The sequence below is a fragment of the Oncorhynchus nerka genome, unplaced genomic scaffold, assembly GCF_034236695.1.
Source record: "Oncorhynchus nerka isolate Pitt River unplaced genomic scaffold, Oner_Uvic_2.0 unplaced_scaffold_4162, whole genome shotgun sequence".
NCBI lineage: Eukaryota > Metazoa > Chordata > Actinopteri > Salmoniformes > Salmonidae > Oncorhynchus > Oncorhynchus nerka.
In genome coordinates, this window is record NW_027037135.1 from 2,018 (window position 1) to 16,742 (window position 14,725).

Below are 14,725 nucleotides of genomic sequence, written 5' to 3' on the forward strand. Positions count from 1 at the left end.
GTTAACTAACTAACATGTGATAAGGTATTATATACACACTGGTATTAACTAACATGTGATAAGGTATTATATACACACTGGTGTTAACTAACTAACATGTGATAAGGTATTATATACACACTGGTATTAACTAACACGTGATAAGGTATTATATACACACTGGTATTAACTAACTAACATGTGATAAGGTATTATATACACACTGGTGTTAACTAACGTGATAAGGTATTATATACACACTGATATTAACTAACGTGATAAGGTATTATATACACACTGGTATTAACTAACGTGATAAGGTATTACTGTTGTATGACAGTGAATTCCCCCATGAGAGACGTAGTTATGTAGTGTTGAATAGTGGATGATGAGATCTTACGTTGGGCCTGTACCACATAGAAGGAGATGGGTTCAGTCCAGGACCCGTTGCCAGCCAGGGAGGTGGCTCTGACCCGGGCAGAGTAGTTACCAGGTCCAAGGTTACTGAGCCTGGCACCATGCTGCTCTCGATACAGCTGGCGAGACACACACTCATGCTTCTCTGACTGGGCAGACAGAGAAACTCACTGTTAAGACTCCTGCTTCAACCACACGGCTGCAGGTAGTTAGCTAACTCTCCACTGAGCAGCTGTCCTGCATCACACCAACATTACTGGGTCACCCCCCCCCCCATACAATGTCAACGATCAGTCATCATCCTCACCACCAACATTACTGGGTTACCCCCCCATTACAATGTCCACGATCAGTCATCATCCTCACCACCAACATTACTGGGTTACCCCCATTACAATGTCAACGATCAGTCATCATCCTCACCACCAACATTACTGGGTTACCCCCATTACAATGTCAACGATCAGTCATCATCCTCACCACCAACATTACTGGGTTACCCCCCCATACAATGTCAACGATCAGTCATCACCCTCACCACCAACATTACTGGGTTACCCCGATCAGTCATCACCCTCACCACCAACATTACTGGGTTACCCCGATCAGTCATCATCCTCACCACCAACATTACTGGGTTACCCCGATCAGTCATCACCCTCACCACCAACATTACTGGGTTACCCCGATCAGTCATCATCCCCACTACCAACATTACTGGGTTACCCCGATCAGTCATCATCCTCACCACCAACATTACTGGGTTACCCCGATCAGTCATCATCCTCACCACCAACATTACTGGGTTACCCCGATCAGTCATCATCCTCACCACCAACATTACTGGGTTACCCCGATCAGTCATCACCCTCACCACCAACATTACTGGGTTACCCCGATCAGTCATCATCCTCACCACCAACATTACTGGGTTACCCCGATCAGTCATCATCCTCACCACCAACATTACTGGGTTACCCCGATCAGTCATCACCCCCACCACCAACATTACTGGGTTACCCCGATCAGCCATCATCCCCACCACCAACATTACTGGGTTACCCCGATCAGTCATCATCCCCACCACCAACATTACTGGGTTACCCCGATCAGTCATCATCCTCACCACCAACATTACTGGGTTACCCCGATCAGTCATCACCCTCACCACCAACATTACTGGGTTACCCCGATCAGTCATCATCCTCACCACCAACATTACTGGGTTACCCCGATCAGTCATCACCCTCACCACCAACATTACTGGGTTACCCCGATCAGTCATCATCCTCACCACTAACATTACTGGGTTACCCCGATCAGTCATCATCCTCACCACCAACATTACTGGGTTACCCGATCAGTCATCATCCTCACCACCAACATTACTGGGTTTTTGATCAGTCATCACCCTCACCACCAACATTACTGGGTTACCCCGATCAGTCATCACCCTCACCACCAACATTACTGGGTTACCCCGATCAGTCATCATCCCCACCACCAACATTACTGGGTTACCCCGATCAGTCATCATCCCCACCACCAACATTACTGGGTTACCCCGATCAGTCATCATCCCCACCACCAACATTACTGGGTTACCCGATCAGTCATCATCCCCACCACCAACATTACTGGGTTACCCCGATCAGTCATCATCCCCACCACCAACATTACTGGGTTACCCCGATCAGTCATCATCCCCACCACCAACATTACTGGGTTACCCCGATCAGTCATCATCCCCACCACCATTGAGGAAGGGAGCAGTGGAGAGGTCTCTCTCTTACCTCAGTGCCCAGTCTGAACTTGATCTCATACATGAGGATGAGTGCGTTGGGGGACGAGGGTTCAGGCCAGCGGAGGAACACAGAATCATCCTCTCCAGTCCAGATCACTGGGCCTGGGATGTCATCCGCCTTCTCTGTTGGTACGAGACATGACACAACATGTTACATATGGACCACACCAGAGGGGTTTACTGTGAAGCAAGCTAAATCTCCTCAGGCTTTAATAAAGTTACCAGCTTCAGTTCGCTTCACATTCCTGAGGGGTTTACTATGAAGCAAGCTAAATCTCCTCAGGCTTTAATAAAGTTACCAGCTTCAAATCAAATCAAATCAAATTTATTTATATAGCCCTTCGTACATCAGCTGATATCTCAAAGTGCTGTACAGAAACCCAGCCTAAAACCCCAAACAGCAAACAATGCAGGTGTAAAAGCACGGTGGCTAGGAAAAACTCCCTAGAAAGGCCAAAACCTAGGAAGAAACCTAGAGAGGAACCAGGCTATGTGGGGTGGCCAGTCCTCTTCTGGCTGTGCCGGGTAGAGATTATAACAGAACATGACCAAGATGTTCAAATGTTCATAAATGACCAGCATGGTCGAATAATAATAAGGCAGAACAGTTGAAACTGGAGCAGCAGCACAGTCAGGTGGACTGGGGACAGCAAGGAGTCATCATGTCAGGTAGTCCTGGGGCACGGTCCTAGGGCTCAGGTCCTCCGAGAGAGAGAGAAAGAAAGAGAGAATTAGAGAGAGCATATGTGGGGTGGCCAGTCCCTCTGGCTGTGCCGGTGGAGATTATAACAGAACGTGGCCAAGATGTTCAAATGTTCATAAATGACCAGCATGGTTGAATAATAGTAAGGCAGAACAGTTGAAACTGGAGCAGCAGCATGGCCAGGTGGACTGGGGACAGCAAGGAGTCATCATGTCAGGTAGTCCTGGGACATGGTCCTAGGGCCCAGGCCAGTTGAAACTGGAGCAGCAGCATGGCCAGGTGGACTGGGGACAGCAAGGAGTCATCATGTCAGGTAGTCCTGGGGCATGGTCCTAGGGCTCAGGTCCTCCGAGAGAGAGAAAGAAAGAGAGAAGGAGAGAATTAGAGAACGCACACTTAGATTCACACAGGACACCGAATAGGACAGGAGAAGTACTCCAGATATAACAAACTGACCCTAGCCCCCCGACACATAAACTAATGCAGCATAAATACTGGAGGCTGAGACAGGAGGGTTCACATTCCTGAGGGGTTTACTATGAAGCAAGCTAAATCTCCTCATGCTTTAATAAAGTTACCAGCTTCACATTCCTGAGGGGTTTACTATGAAACAAGCTAAATCTCCTCAGGCTTTAATAAAGTTACCCAGCTTCAGTTCGCTTCACATTCCTGAGGGGTTTACTGTGAAGCAAGCTAAATCTCCTCAGGCTTTAATAAAGTTACCCAGCTTCAGTTACCCAGCTTCAGTTCGCTTTACATTCCTGAGGGGTTTACTATGAAGCAAGCTAAATCTCCTCAGGCTTTAATAAAGTTACCCAGCTTCAGTTACCCAGCTTCAGTTCGCTTCACATTCCTGAGGGGTTTACTATGAAGCAAGCTAAATCTCCTCAGGCTTTAATCAAGTTACCCAGCTTCAGTTCACCAGCTTCAGTTCGCTTCACATTCCTGAGGGGTTTACTATGAAGCAAGCTAAATCTCCTCAGGCTTTAATAAAGTTACCCAGCTTCAATTCGCTTCACATTCCTGAGGGGTTTACTATGAAGCAAGCTAAATCTCCTCAGGCTTTAATAAAGTTACCAGCTTCAGTTCGCTTCACATTCCTGAGGGGTTTACTGTGAAGCAAGCTAAATCTCCTCAGGCTTTAATAAAGTTACCCAGCTTCAGTTCACCAGCTTCAGTTCGCTTCACATTCCTGAGGGGTTTACTGTGAAGCAAGCTAAATCTCCTCAGGCTTTAATAAAGTTACCCAGCTTCAGTTCGCTTCACATTCCTGAGGGGTTTACTATGAAGCAAGCTAAATCTCCTCAGGCTTTAATAAAGTTACCAGCTTCACATTCCTGAGGGGTTTACTATGAAGCAAGCTAAATCTCCTCAGGCTTTAATAAAGTTACCCAGCTTCAGTTCGCTTCACATTCCTGAGGGGTTTACTATGAAGCAAGCTAAATCACCTCAGGCTTTAATAAAGTTACCCAGCTTCAGTTCGCTTCACATTCCTGAGGGGTTTACTATGAAGCAAGCTAAATCTCCTCAGGCTTTAATAAAGTTACCAGCTTCAGTTCACCAGCTTCAGTTCGCTTCACATTCCTGAGGGGTTTACTATGAAGCAAGCTAAATCTCCTCAGGCTTAAATAAAGTTACCAGCTTCAGTTCGCTTCACATTCCATCTCAGGCTTCATCCGTACTCCGAAGGTGGATATTGCTCGTCCCCCTACCGGATAGCTCCAGTCGAACGCCCAACTCTTCATTGAGACAATGCTGAAACTCCAATCCATGTGCGGGCAGGTCAGTGCCACATTTTCATTTTGCCGAGAAAAAAATAAAATAATGGGTGAAAAGTAACCTTGCAAATTCAGCGAGCTATGGTGTGAAATAGGCTGCTATTGCTGTTATTACATATTAATGCATATTAATGCAGTCTTGCACGATCACCTAGCTCTTTCCCCGCTCTTATCCATAACATGACTGTATTAAATCATACTGAAGTTCCACTGTGCAGTAAGTTTCAAATGTGGGGACATTTACAGAGAGCAGAGGGGGGAAGAACAGAGGAGGAACAGCAGCATGTGTTCACAGAGCAGAGGGGGGAAGAACAGAGGAGGAACAGCAGCATGTGAACACAGAGCAGAGGTGGGAAGAACAGAGGAGGAACAGCAGCATGTGAACACAGAGCAGAGGGGGGAAGAACAGAGGAGGAAAAGCAGCATGTCACGACTCAATGACCGCCACAACAGACTCCATGACCGCCACAACAGACTCAATGACCGCCACAACAGACTCAATGACCACCACAACAGACTCCATGACCGCCACAACAGACTCCATGACCGCCACAACAGACTCGATGACCACCACAACAGACTCAATGACCGCCACAACAGACTCCATGACCGCCACAACAGACTCGATGACCGCCACAACAGACTCGATGACCACCACAACAGACTCCATGACCGCCACAACAGACTCCATGACCGCCACAACAGACTCCATGACCGCCACAACAGACTCCATGACCGCCACAACAGACTCCATGACCGCCACAACAGACTCCATGACCGCCACAACAGACTCCATGACCACCACAACAGACTCCATGACCACCACAACAGACTCCATGACCACCACAACAGACTCCATGACCGCCACAACAGACTCCATGACAGCCACAACAGACTCCATGATACAACAGACTCCATGACCGCCACAACAGACTCCATGACCGCCACAACAGACTCCATGACCGCCACAACAGACTCCATGACCGCCACAACAGACTCCATGACCGCCACAACAGACTCCATGACCGCCACAACAGACTCCATGACCGCCACAACAGACTCCATGACCGCCACAACAGACTCCATGACCGCCACAACAGACTCCATGACCGCCACAGACAGACTAACCATGACCGCCACAACAGACTCCATGACCGCCACAACAGACTCCATGACCGCCACAACAGACTCCATGACCGCCACAACAGACTCCATGACCGCCACAACAGACCTATGACCGCCACAACAGACTCCATGACCGCCACAACAGACTCCCATGACCGCCACAACAGACCTATGACCGCCACAACAGACTCCATGACCGCTGGCACAACAGACTCCATGACCACCTACAACAGACTCCATGACCACCACAACAGACTCCATGACCACCACAACAGACTCCATGACCACCACAACAGACTCCATGACCACCACAACAGACTCCATGACCACCACAACAGACTCCATGACAGCCACAACAGACTCCATGATACAACAGACTCCATGATACAACAGACTCCATGACCGCCACAACAGACTCCATGACCGCCACAACAGACTCCATGACCGCCACAACAGACTCCATGACCGCCACAACAGACTCCATGACCGCCACAACAGACTCCATGACCGCCACAACAGACTCCATGACCGCCACAACAGACTCCATGACCGCCACAACAGACTCCATGACCGCCACAACAGACTCCATGACCGCCACAACAGACTCCATGACCGCCACAACAGACTCCATGACCGCCACAACAGACTCCATGACCGCCACAACAGACTCCATGACCACCACAACAGACTCCATGACCACCACAACAGACTCCATGACCACCACAACAGACTCCATGACCACCACAACAGACTCCATGACCACCACAACAGACTCAATGACCACCACAACAGACTCCATAACCGCCACAACAGACTCCATGACCACCACAACAGACTCAATGACCGCCACAACAGACTCCATGACCACCACAACAGTGGAGGCTCCTCAGAGGAGGAAGCGGACTCCATCCTCCTCAGTGAATTTCAGAAAATAGAAATAGTGAAACATTTAAAAAATTAAGTTTACCTTTTTAAATAAAACTATACTAAATATATTCAAGTCACCAAATAACTGATAAAAACACTGTTTTGCAATGAAGGTCTACAGTAGCCTCAACAGCGCTGTTGTCTAGCCTGCTAGCTGGCTATGTTTTCCAATAGTGGAACTCTTTCAAGTCAAGGTATTGCTTTTGGTTCTATTAATTTATTGCCACTGGGGCCTGCCGGGGTAACTGCTAAACTGCTTGCTGACTACTGCATGATTGTAGCGGTTTTACGAATGCATTAGCTCTCGTAGCTATGTTGACTCGCTATGACGTAGCTAATATGGTGACAACAATGTAGGCGGTGTGTAGCGGGTTATGATATGAAGGTTTGGCTTGGAAGTTGAAGAGGAGAGCGCGTAGATGCGAGAAGGAATTCTACAATGAGCAAAGTGATCATGCTGTTTGTACGTGGCTGCTATGACAGTGATCATGCTGTTTGTACGTGGCTGCTATGACAGTGGTCATGCTGTTTGTACGTGGCTGCTATGACAGTGGTCATGCTGTTTGTACGTGGCTGCTATGACAGTGGTCATGCTGTTTGTACGTGGCTGCTATGACAGTGGTCATGCTGTTTGTACGTGGCTGCTATGACAGTGGTCATGCTGTTTGTGTGTGGCTGCTATGACAGTGATCATGCTGTTTGTATGTGGCTGCTATGACAGTGGTCATGCTGTTTGTATGTGGCTGCTATGACAGTGGTCATGCTGTTTGTATGTGGCTGCTATGACAGTGGTCATGCTGTTTGTATGTGGCTGCTATGACAGTGGTCATGCTGTTTGTATGTGGCTGCTATGACAGTGGTCATGCTGTTTGTATGTGGCTGCTATGACAGTGTATGTTTGTATGTGGCTGCTATGACAGTGATCATGCTTTTTGTGTGTGGCTGCTATGACAGTGGTCATGCTGTTTGTATGTGGCTGCTATGACAGTGGTCATGCTGTTTGTATGTGGCTGCTATGACAGTGGTCATGCTGTTTGTATCTGGCTGCTATGACAGTGATCATGCTGTTTGTATGTGGCTGCTATGACAGTGATCATGCTGTTTTTTGTGTGGCTGCTATGACAGTGGTCATGCTGTTTGTGTGTGGCTGCTATGACAGTGATCATGCTGTTTGTGTGTGGCGGGTATGACAGTGATCATGCTGTTTGTGTGTGGCGGGTATGACAGTGATCATGCTGTTTGTGTGTGGCTGCTATGACAGTGATCATGCTGTTTGTGTGTGGCTGCTATGACAGTGATCATGCTGTTTGTGTGTGGCTGGTATGACAGTGATCATGCTGTTTGTGTGTGGCTGCTATGACAGTGGTCATGCTGTTTCTACGTGGCTGCTATGACAGTGGTCATGCTGTTTGTATGTGGCTGCTATGACAGTGGTCATGCTGTTTGTGTGTGGCGGGTATGACAGTGATCATGCTGTTTGTATGTGGCTGCTATGACAGTGGTCATGCTGTTTGTATGTGGCTGCTATGACAGTGGTCATGCTGTTTGTGTGTGGCTGCTATGACAGTGATCATGCTGTTTGTACGTGGCTGCTATGACAGTGGTCATGCTGTTTGTATCTGGCTGCTATGACAGTGATCATGCTGTTTGTATCTGGCTGCTATGACAGTGGTCATGCTGTTTGTATGTGGCTGCTATGACAGTGGTCATGCTGTTTGTACGTGGTTGCTATGACAGTGATCATGCTGTTTGTATGTGGCTGCTATGACAGTGGTCATGCTGTTTGTATGTGGCTGCTATGACAGTGATCATGCTGTTTGTACGTGGTTGCTATGACAGTGATCATGCTGTTTGTACGTGGCTGCTATGACAGTGATCATGCTGTTTGTACGTGGCTGCTATGACAGTGGTCATGCTGTTTGTATCTGGCTGCTATGACAGTGGTCATGCTGTTTGTATGTGGCTGCTATGACAGTGATCATGCTGTTTGTACGTGGCTGCTATGACAGTGATCATGCTGTTTGTACGTGGCTGCTATGACAGTGGTCATGCTGTTTGTATCTGGCTGCTATGACAGTGGTCATGCTGTTTGTATGTGGCTGCTATGACAGTGATCATGCTGTTTGTATGTGGCTGCTATGACAGTGGTCATGCTGTTTGTATCTGGCTGCTATGACAGTGGTCATGCTGTTTGTATCTGGCTGCTATGACAGTGTATGTTTGTTTGTATCTGGTTGCTATGACAGTGGTCATGTGACCAGGGGTGAATTCATTCCGCCGATTCTGATGAATAACATTTCTTAAACGGAGGCAAATGGAATGAAATGGGGATGAACATAGCTGAGATTTGTCCAATAGAAACTCTCGTTTGTGAACATAGCTGAGATTTGTCCAATAGAAACTCTCGTTTGTGAACATAGCTGAGATTTGTCCAATAGAAACTCTCGTTTGCGAATGATTACACCCTAGATCAGCTACATGCAGGCCAGAGTGAGCAAGGTGGGTTTGACTGTGTCCCAGTCTTTATCTCTAGACCTGGGCATCTACGTTGTAAACTTTCATTCACAGGCCAGGTTGTAGCAACCTCATGATGGGTACAGGGAAAATGAGAGTATCAATGTTAAATGGGAGGGTCTTTCTCTCCACCCCATGGACTGTTGGGGCATGGTCTTTCAGACTAGGGTCTTTCTCTCCACCCCATGGACTATTGGGGCATGGTCTTTCAGACTAGGGTCTTTCTCTCCACCCCATGGACTATTGGGGCATGGTCTTTCAGACTAGGGTCTTTCTCTCCACCCCATGGACTGTTGGGGCATGGTCTTTCAGGCTAGGGTCTTTCTCTCCACCCCATGGACTGTTGGGGCATGGTCTTTCAGACTAGGGTCTTTCTCTCCACCCCATGGACTGTTGGGGCATGGTCTTTCAGACTAGGGTCTTTCTCTCCACCCCATGGACTGTTGTGGCATGGTCTTTCAGACTAGGGTCTTTCTCTCCACCCCATGGACTGTTGGGGCATGGTCTTTCAGACTAGGGTCTTTCTCTCCACCCCATGGACTGTTGGGGCATGGTCTTTCAGGCTAGGGTCTTTCTCTCCACCCCATGGACTGTTGGGGCATGGTCTTTCAGACTAGGGTCTTTCTCTCTCTGAACATGCTTATTATTATGGATCCCCATTAGTTCCTGCCAGGGCAGCATCTACTCTTCCTGGGGTTTATTATGGATCCCCATTAGTTCCTGCCAAGGCAGCAGCTACTCTTCCTGGGGTTTATTATAGATCCCCATTAGTTCCTGCCAGGGAAGCAGCTACTCTTCCTGGGGTATATTATGGATCCCCATTAGTTCCTGCCAAGGCAGCAGCTACTCTTCCTGGGGTTTATTATGGATCCCCATTAGTTCCTGTCAAGGCAGCAGCTACTTTTCCTGGGGTTTATTATGGATCCCCATTAGTTCCTGCCAAGGCAGCAGCTACTCTTCCTGGGGTTTATTATGGATCCCCATTAGTTCCTGCCAAGGCAGCAGCTACTCTTCCTGGGGTTTATTATGAATCCCCATTAGTTCCTGCCAAGGCAGCAGCTACTCTTCCTGGGGTTTATTATGGATCCCCATTAGTTCCTGCCAAGGCAGCAGCTACTCTTCCTGGGGTTTATTATGGATCCCCATTAGTTCCTGCCAAGGCAGCAGCTACTCTTCCTGGGGTTTATTATGGATCCCCATTAGTTCCTGCCAAGGCAGCAGCTACTCTTCCTGGGGGTTTATTATGGATCCCCATTAGTTCCTGCCAAGGCAGCAGCTACTCTTCCTGGGGTTTATTATGGATCCCCATTAGTTCCTGCCAAGAGTTAGCCTTCCCTGGAGCAGGTTAGTTCTGAATGCAGTATAGTGAAGTTAGCCCTGAGTTAGCCTGCCCTGGAGCAGGTTAGTTCTGAATGCAGGATAGTGGAGTTAGCCTGCCCCGGAGCAGGTTAGTTCTGAATGCAGGATAGTGGAGTTAGCCCTGAGTTATCCTTCCCTGGAGCAGGTTAGTTCTGAATGCAGGATAGTGGAGTTAGCCCTGAGTTAGCCTGCCCCGGAGCAGGTTAGTTCTGAATGCAGGATAGTGGAGTTAGCCTGCCCGGGAGCAGGTTAGTTCTGAATGCAGGATAGTGGAGCTAGCCCTGAGTTAGCCAGCCCTGGAGCAGGTTACTTCTGAATGCAGGATAGTGGAGTTAGCCCTGAGTTAGCCAGCCCTGGAGCAGGTTAGTTCTGAATGCAGGATAGTGGAGCTAGCCCTGAGTTAGCCAGCCCTGGAGCAGGTTAGTTCTGAATGCAGGATAGTGGAGCTAGCCCTGAGTTAGCCTGCCCCGGAGCAGGTTAGTTCTGAATGCAGGATAGTGGAGTTAGCAGGTTAGTTCTGCCCAGGGAGCAGGTTAGTTCTGAATGCAGGATAGTGAGTTAGCCCTGAGTTAGCCAGCCCTGGAGCAGGTTAGTTCTGAATGCAGGATAGTGGAGTTAGCCCTGAGTTAGCCTTCCCCGGGCAGGTTAGTTCTGAATGCAGGATAGTGGAGTTAGCCTGAGTTAGCCAGCCCCGGAGCAGGTTAGTTCTGAATGCAGGATAGTGGAGTTAGCCCTGAGTTAGCCAGCCCAGGAGCAGGTTAGTTCTGAATGCAGGATAGTGGAGTTAGCCCTGAGTTAGCCAGCCCTGGAGCAGGTTAGTTCTGAATGCAGGATAGTGAGTTAGCCTGAGTTAGCCAGCCCGGAGCAGGTTAGTTCTGAATGCAGGATAGTGGAGTTAGCCCTGAGTTAGCCAGACCTGGAGCAGGTTGGTTCTGAATGCAGGATAGTGGAGTTAGCCCTGAGTTAGCCAGCCCTGGAGCAGGTTAGTTCTGAATGCAGGATAGTGGAGTTAGCCCTGAGTTAGCCTTCCCCGGAGCAGATAGTTCTGAATGCAGGATAGTGGAGTTAGCCCTGAGTTAGCCTTCCCCGGAGCAGGTTAGTTCTGAATGCAGGATAGTGGAGTTAGCCCTGAGTTAGCCTTCCCCGGAGCAGGTTAGTTCTGAATGCAGGATAGTGGAGTTAGCCCTGAGTTAGCCAGCCCTGGAGCAGGTTAGTTCTGAATGCAGGATAGTGGAGTTAGCCCTGAGTTAGCCAGCCCTGGAGCAGGTTAGTTCTGAATGCAGGATAGTGGAGTTAGCCCTGAGTTAGCCTTCCCCGGAGCAGGTTAGTTCTGAATGCAGGATAGTGGAGTTAGCCCTGAGTTAGCCTTCCCCGGAGCAGGTTAGTTCTGAATGCAGGATAGTGGAGTTAGCCTGCCCCGGAGCAGGTTAGTTCTGAATGCAGGATAGTGGAGTTAGCCTGCCCCGGAGCAGGTTAGTTCTGAATGCAGGATAGTGGAGTTATCCCTGAGTTAGCCAGCCCTGGAGCAGGTTAGTTCTGATTGGTTGTCATAGAAATGTACCTGGCTAAAAGTTGAGCCACTTTCGTATGACCAGTGATCCCGAGTTGAATTCTGAGTTGACCAAAGTTACCTCACTAACCCCTCAAACCTGCTTCTTGGATACCCCTCAAACCTGCTTCGTAGGATACCCCTCAAACCCCCTCAAACCTGCTTCATAGGATACCCCTCAAACCCGCTTCGTAGGATACCCCTCAAACCCCCTCAAACCTGATTCGTAGGATACCCCTCAAACCTGCTTCGTAGGATACCCCTCAAACCTGCTTCGTAGGATACCCCTCAAACCTGCTTCGTAGGATACTCCTCAGTTCCAATGAACATATGTTAAATCAGTGTCAGTCATAAAATCTAGTAGTGATGACAATATATGACATGATAACACACATGAATTCACCTCACGCAAACAAGAAAAGTGTCAGTCATCAAGATGAACTCTGCCGCGCTGAGTAACTTAACACGTACTATGGGAATGTTTAGTTTCAACCCAAGCTCTACTGTATAATGAAAGAGAGACGGGGGGCAGTACGAACCTGCAGGTTGGTCCTGGAGAAAGACGAACTCTGCCGCGCTGAGTAACTAGCACGTGCTATGGGAATGTTTAGTTTCAACCAAAGCTCTACTGTATAATGAAAGAGAGACGAGGGAGCAGTACGAACCTGCAGGTTTGGTCCTGGAGAAGACGAACTCTGCCGCGCTGAGTAACTTAACACGTACTATGGGAATGTTTAGTTTCAACCAAAGCTCTACTGTATAATGAAAGAGAGAGAGGGGCAGTGCGAACCTGCAGGTTTGGTCCTGGAGACGAACTCTGCCGCGCTGAGTAACTTAACACGTACTATGGGAATGTTTAGTTTCAACCAAAGCTCTACTGTATAATGAAAGAGAGACGAGGGGCAGTACGAACCTGCAGGTTTTTTGGTCCTGGAAAACGAACTCTGCCGCGCTGCAGCGTTTCACCTGTTGGTTACAGGCGTGGATCGATCCGGTAAACGGTGAACGGCTGCAGACCGGATATCTGCAACTCCGCTCGCTGACTGCCCACTCTACGAAGTCATACTCCCTGTCCCGCTAACTCCGCCTCTGTAAGCGTTGGCCCAAGGTCAGGTGACGTGGCGTTAGGGTAGGTGGTCACCACGGTGGATGTCACGATTTAGCCCCGCCAAATAGATCCCAGGCGTGGTCTGGAGGTCTGGAGGAGAGGGAGAGAGAGAGCAGAGGGATGTGGGAGTGACAATCACAGTCGTCAAACACTAACAATACACTAGTCAACACATAACCTGTGTGGTGGAATCCTTTCAATGGAAAACACGGCTTGGGTTTTCAGCAGTAGAGAAGGATTGTTCAGTTAGAAATCTCCCTCCCTCTATTACACTGATCCAGTCGGTCCCTGTTGCTTCAGGGGATCTCCTCTGTTCATGTGTTCCATGACTATTCCAGATGGACTCCTCTACATTTACTCTACTCTACTCTACAGTCAGACGACACCAAGATCCAGTCGGACGACACCAGATCCAGTCGGACGACACCAGATCCAGACAGACGACACCAGATCCAGACAGACGACACCAGATCCAGACAGGCGAGCACCAGATCCAGACAGAGGCGACACCAGATCCAGTCAGGCGACACCAGATCCAGTCAGACGACACCAGATCCAGTCAGGCGACACCAGATCCAGTCAGACGACACCAGATCCAGTCAGACGACACCAGATCCAGTCAGACGACACCAGATCCAGTCAGACGACACCAGATCCAGTCAGACGACACCAGATCCAGAGTGTCTGGCGGGGAGCTGCCGTGGCAGACTGGGATTTCAATCCCTTCTCTTCCTCCCCTCCCCTTTTTTTCCATTGCTCTCTCTGTAAATCCTGGCCCGTTTCTCACTAGGGTGCTTCCCTATAGACATGTTCCAGTAGAGCTGAGCAGGGCTGTTTGACTGGTAAATTAGACCAACCAGATGGTAAATTAGACTAACCAGATGGATATGGTAAATTAGACTAACCAGATGGATATGGTAAATTAGACCAACCAGATGGTAAATTAGACCAACCAGATGGTAAATTAGACTAACCAGATGGGTAAATTAGACTAACCAGATGGGTGAATTAGACTAACCAGATGGGTAAATTAGACTAACCAGATGGTAAATTAGACTAACCAGATGGGTGAATTAGACTAACCAGATGGAGATGGTAAATTAGACCAACCAGATGGGTAAATTAGACTAACCAGATGGGTGAATTAGACTAACCAGATGGAGATGGTAAATTAGACCAACCAGATGGGTAAATTAGACTAACCAGATGGAGATGGTAAATTAGACTAACCAGATGGAGATGGTAAATTAGACTAACCAGATAGAGATGGTAAATTAGACCAACCAGATGGTAAATTAGACTAACCAGATGGTAAATTAGACTAACCAGATGGGTGAATTAGACTAACCAGATGGTAAATTAGACTAACCAGATGGTAAATTAGACTAACCAGATGGGTATATTAGACTAACCAGATGGAGATGGTAAATTAGACCAACCAGATGGTAAATTAGACTAACCA

General features: G+C 48.3%; 1 pseudogene; it reads right to left on the reverse strand.

Moving 5' to 3' along the window:
• Window positions 1-302: 302 nt before the first annotated feature.
• Window positions 303-13,353, reverse strand: LOC135566575 (insulin-like growth factor 1 receptor; annotated as a pseudogene).
• Between the last annotated feature and the right edge of the window lie 1,372 nt (window positions 13,354-14,725).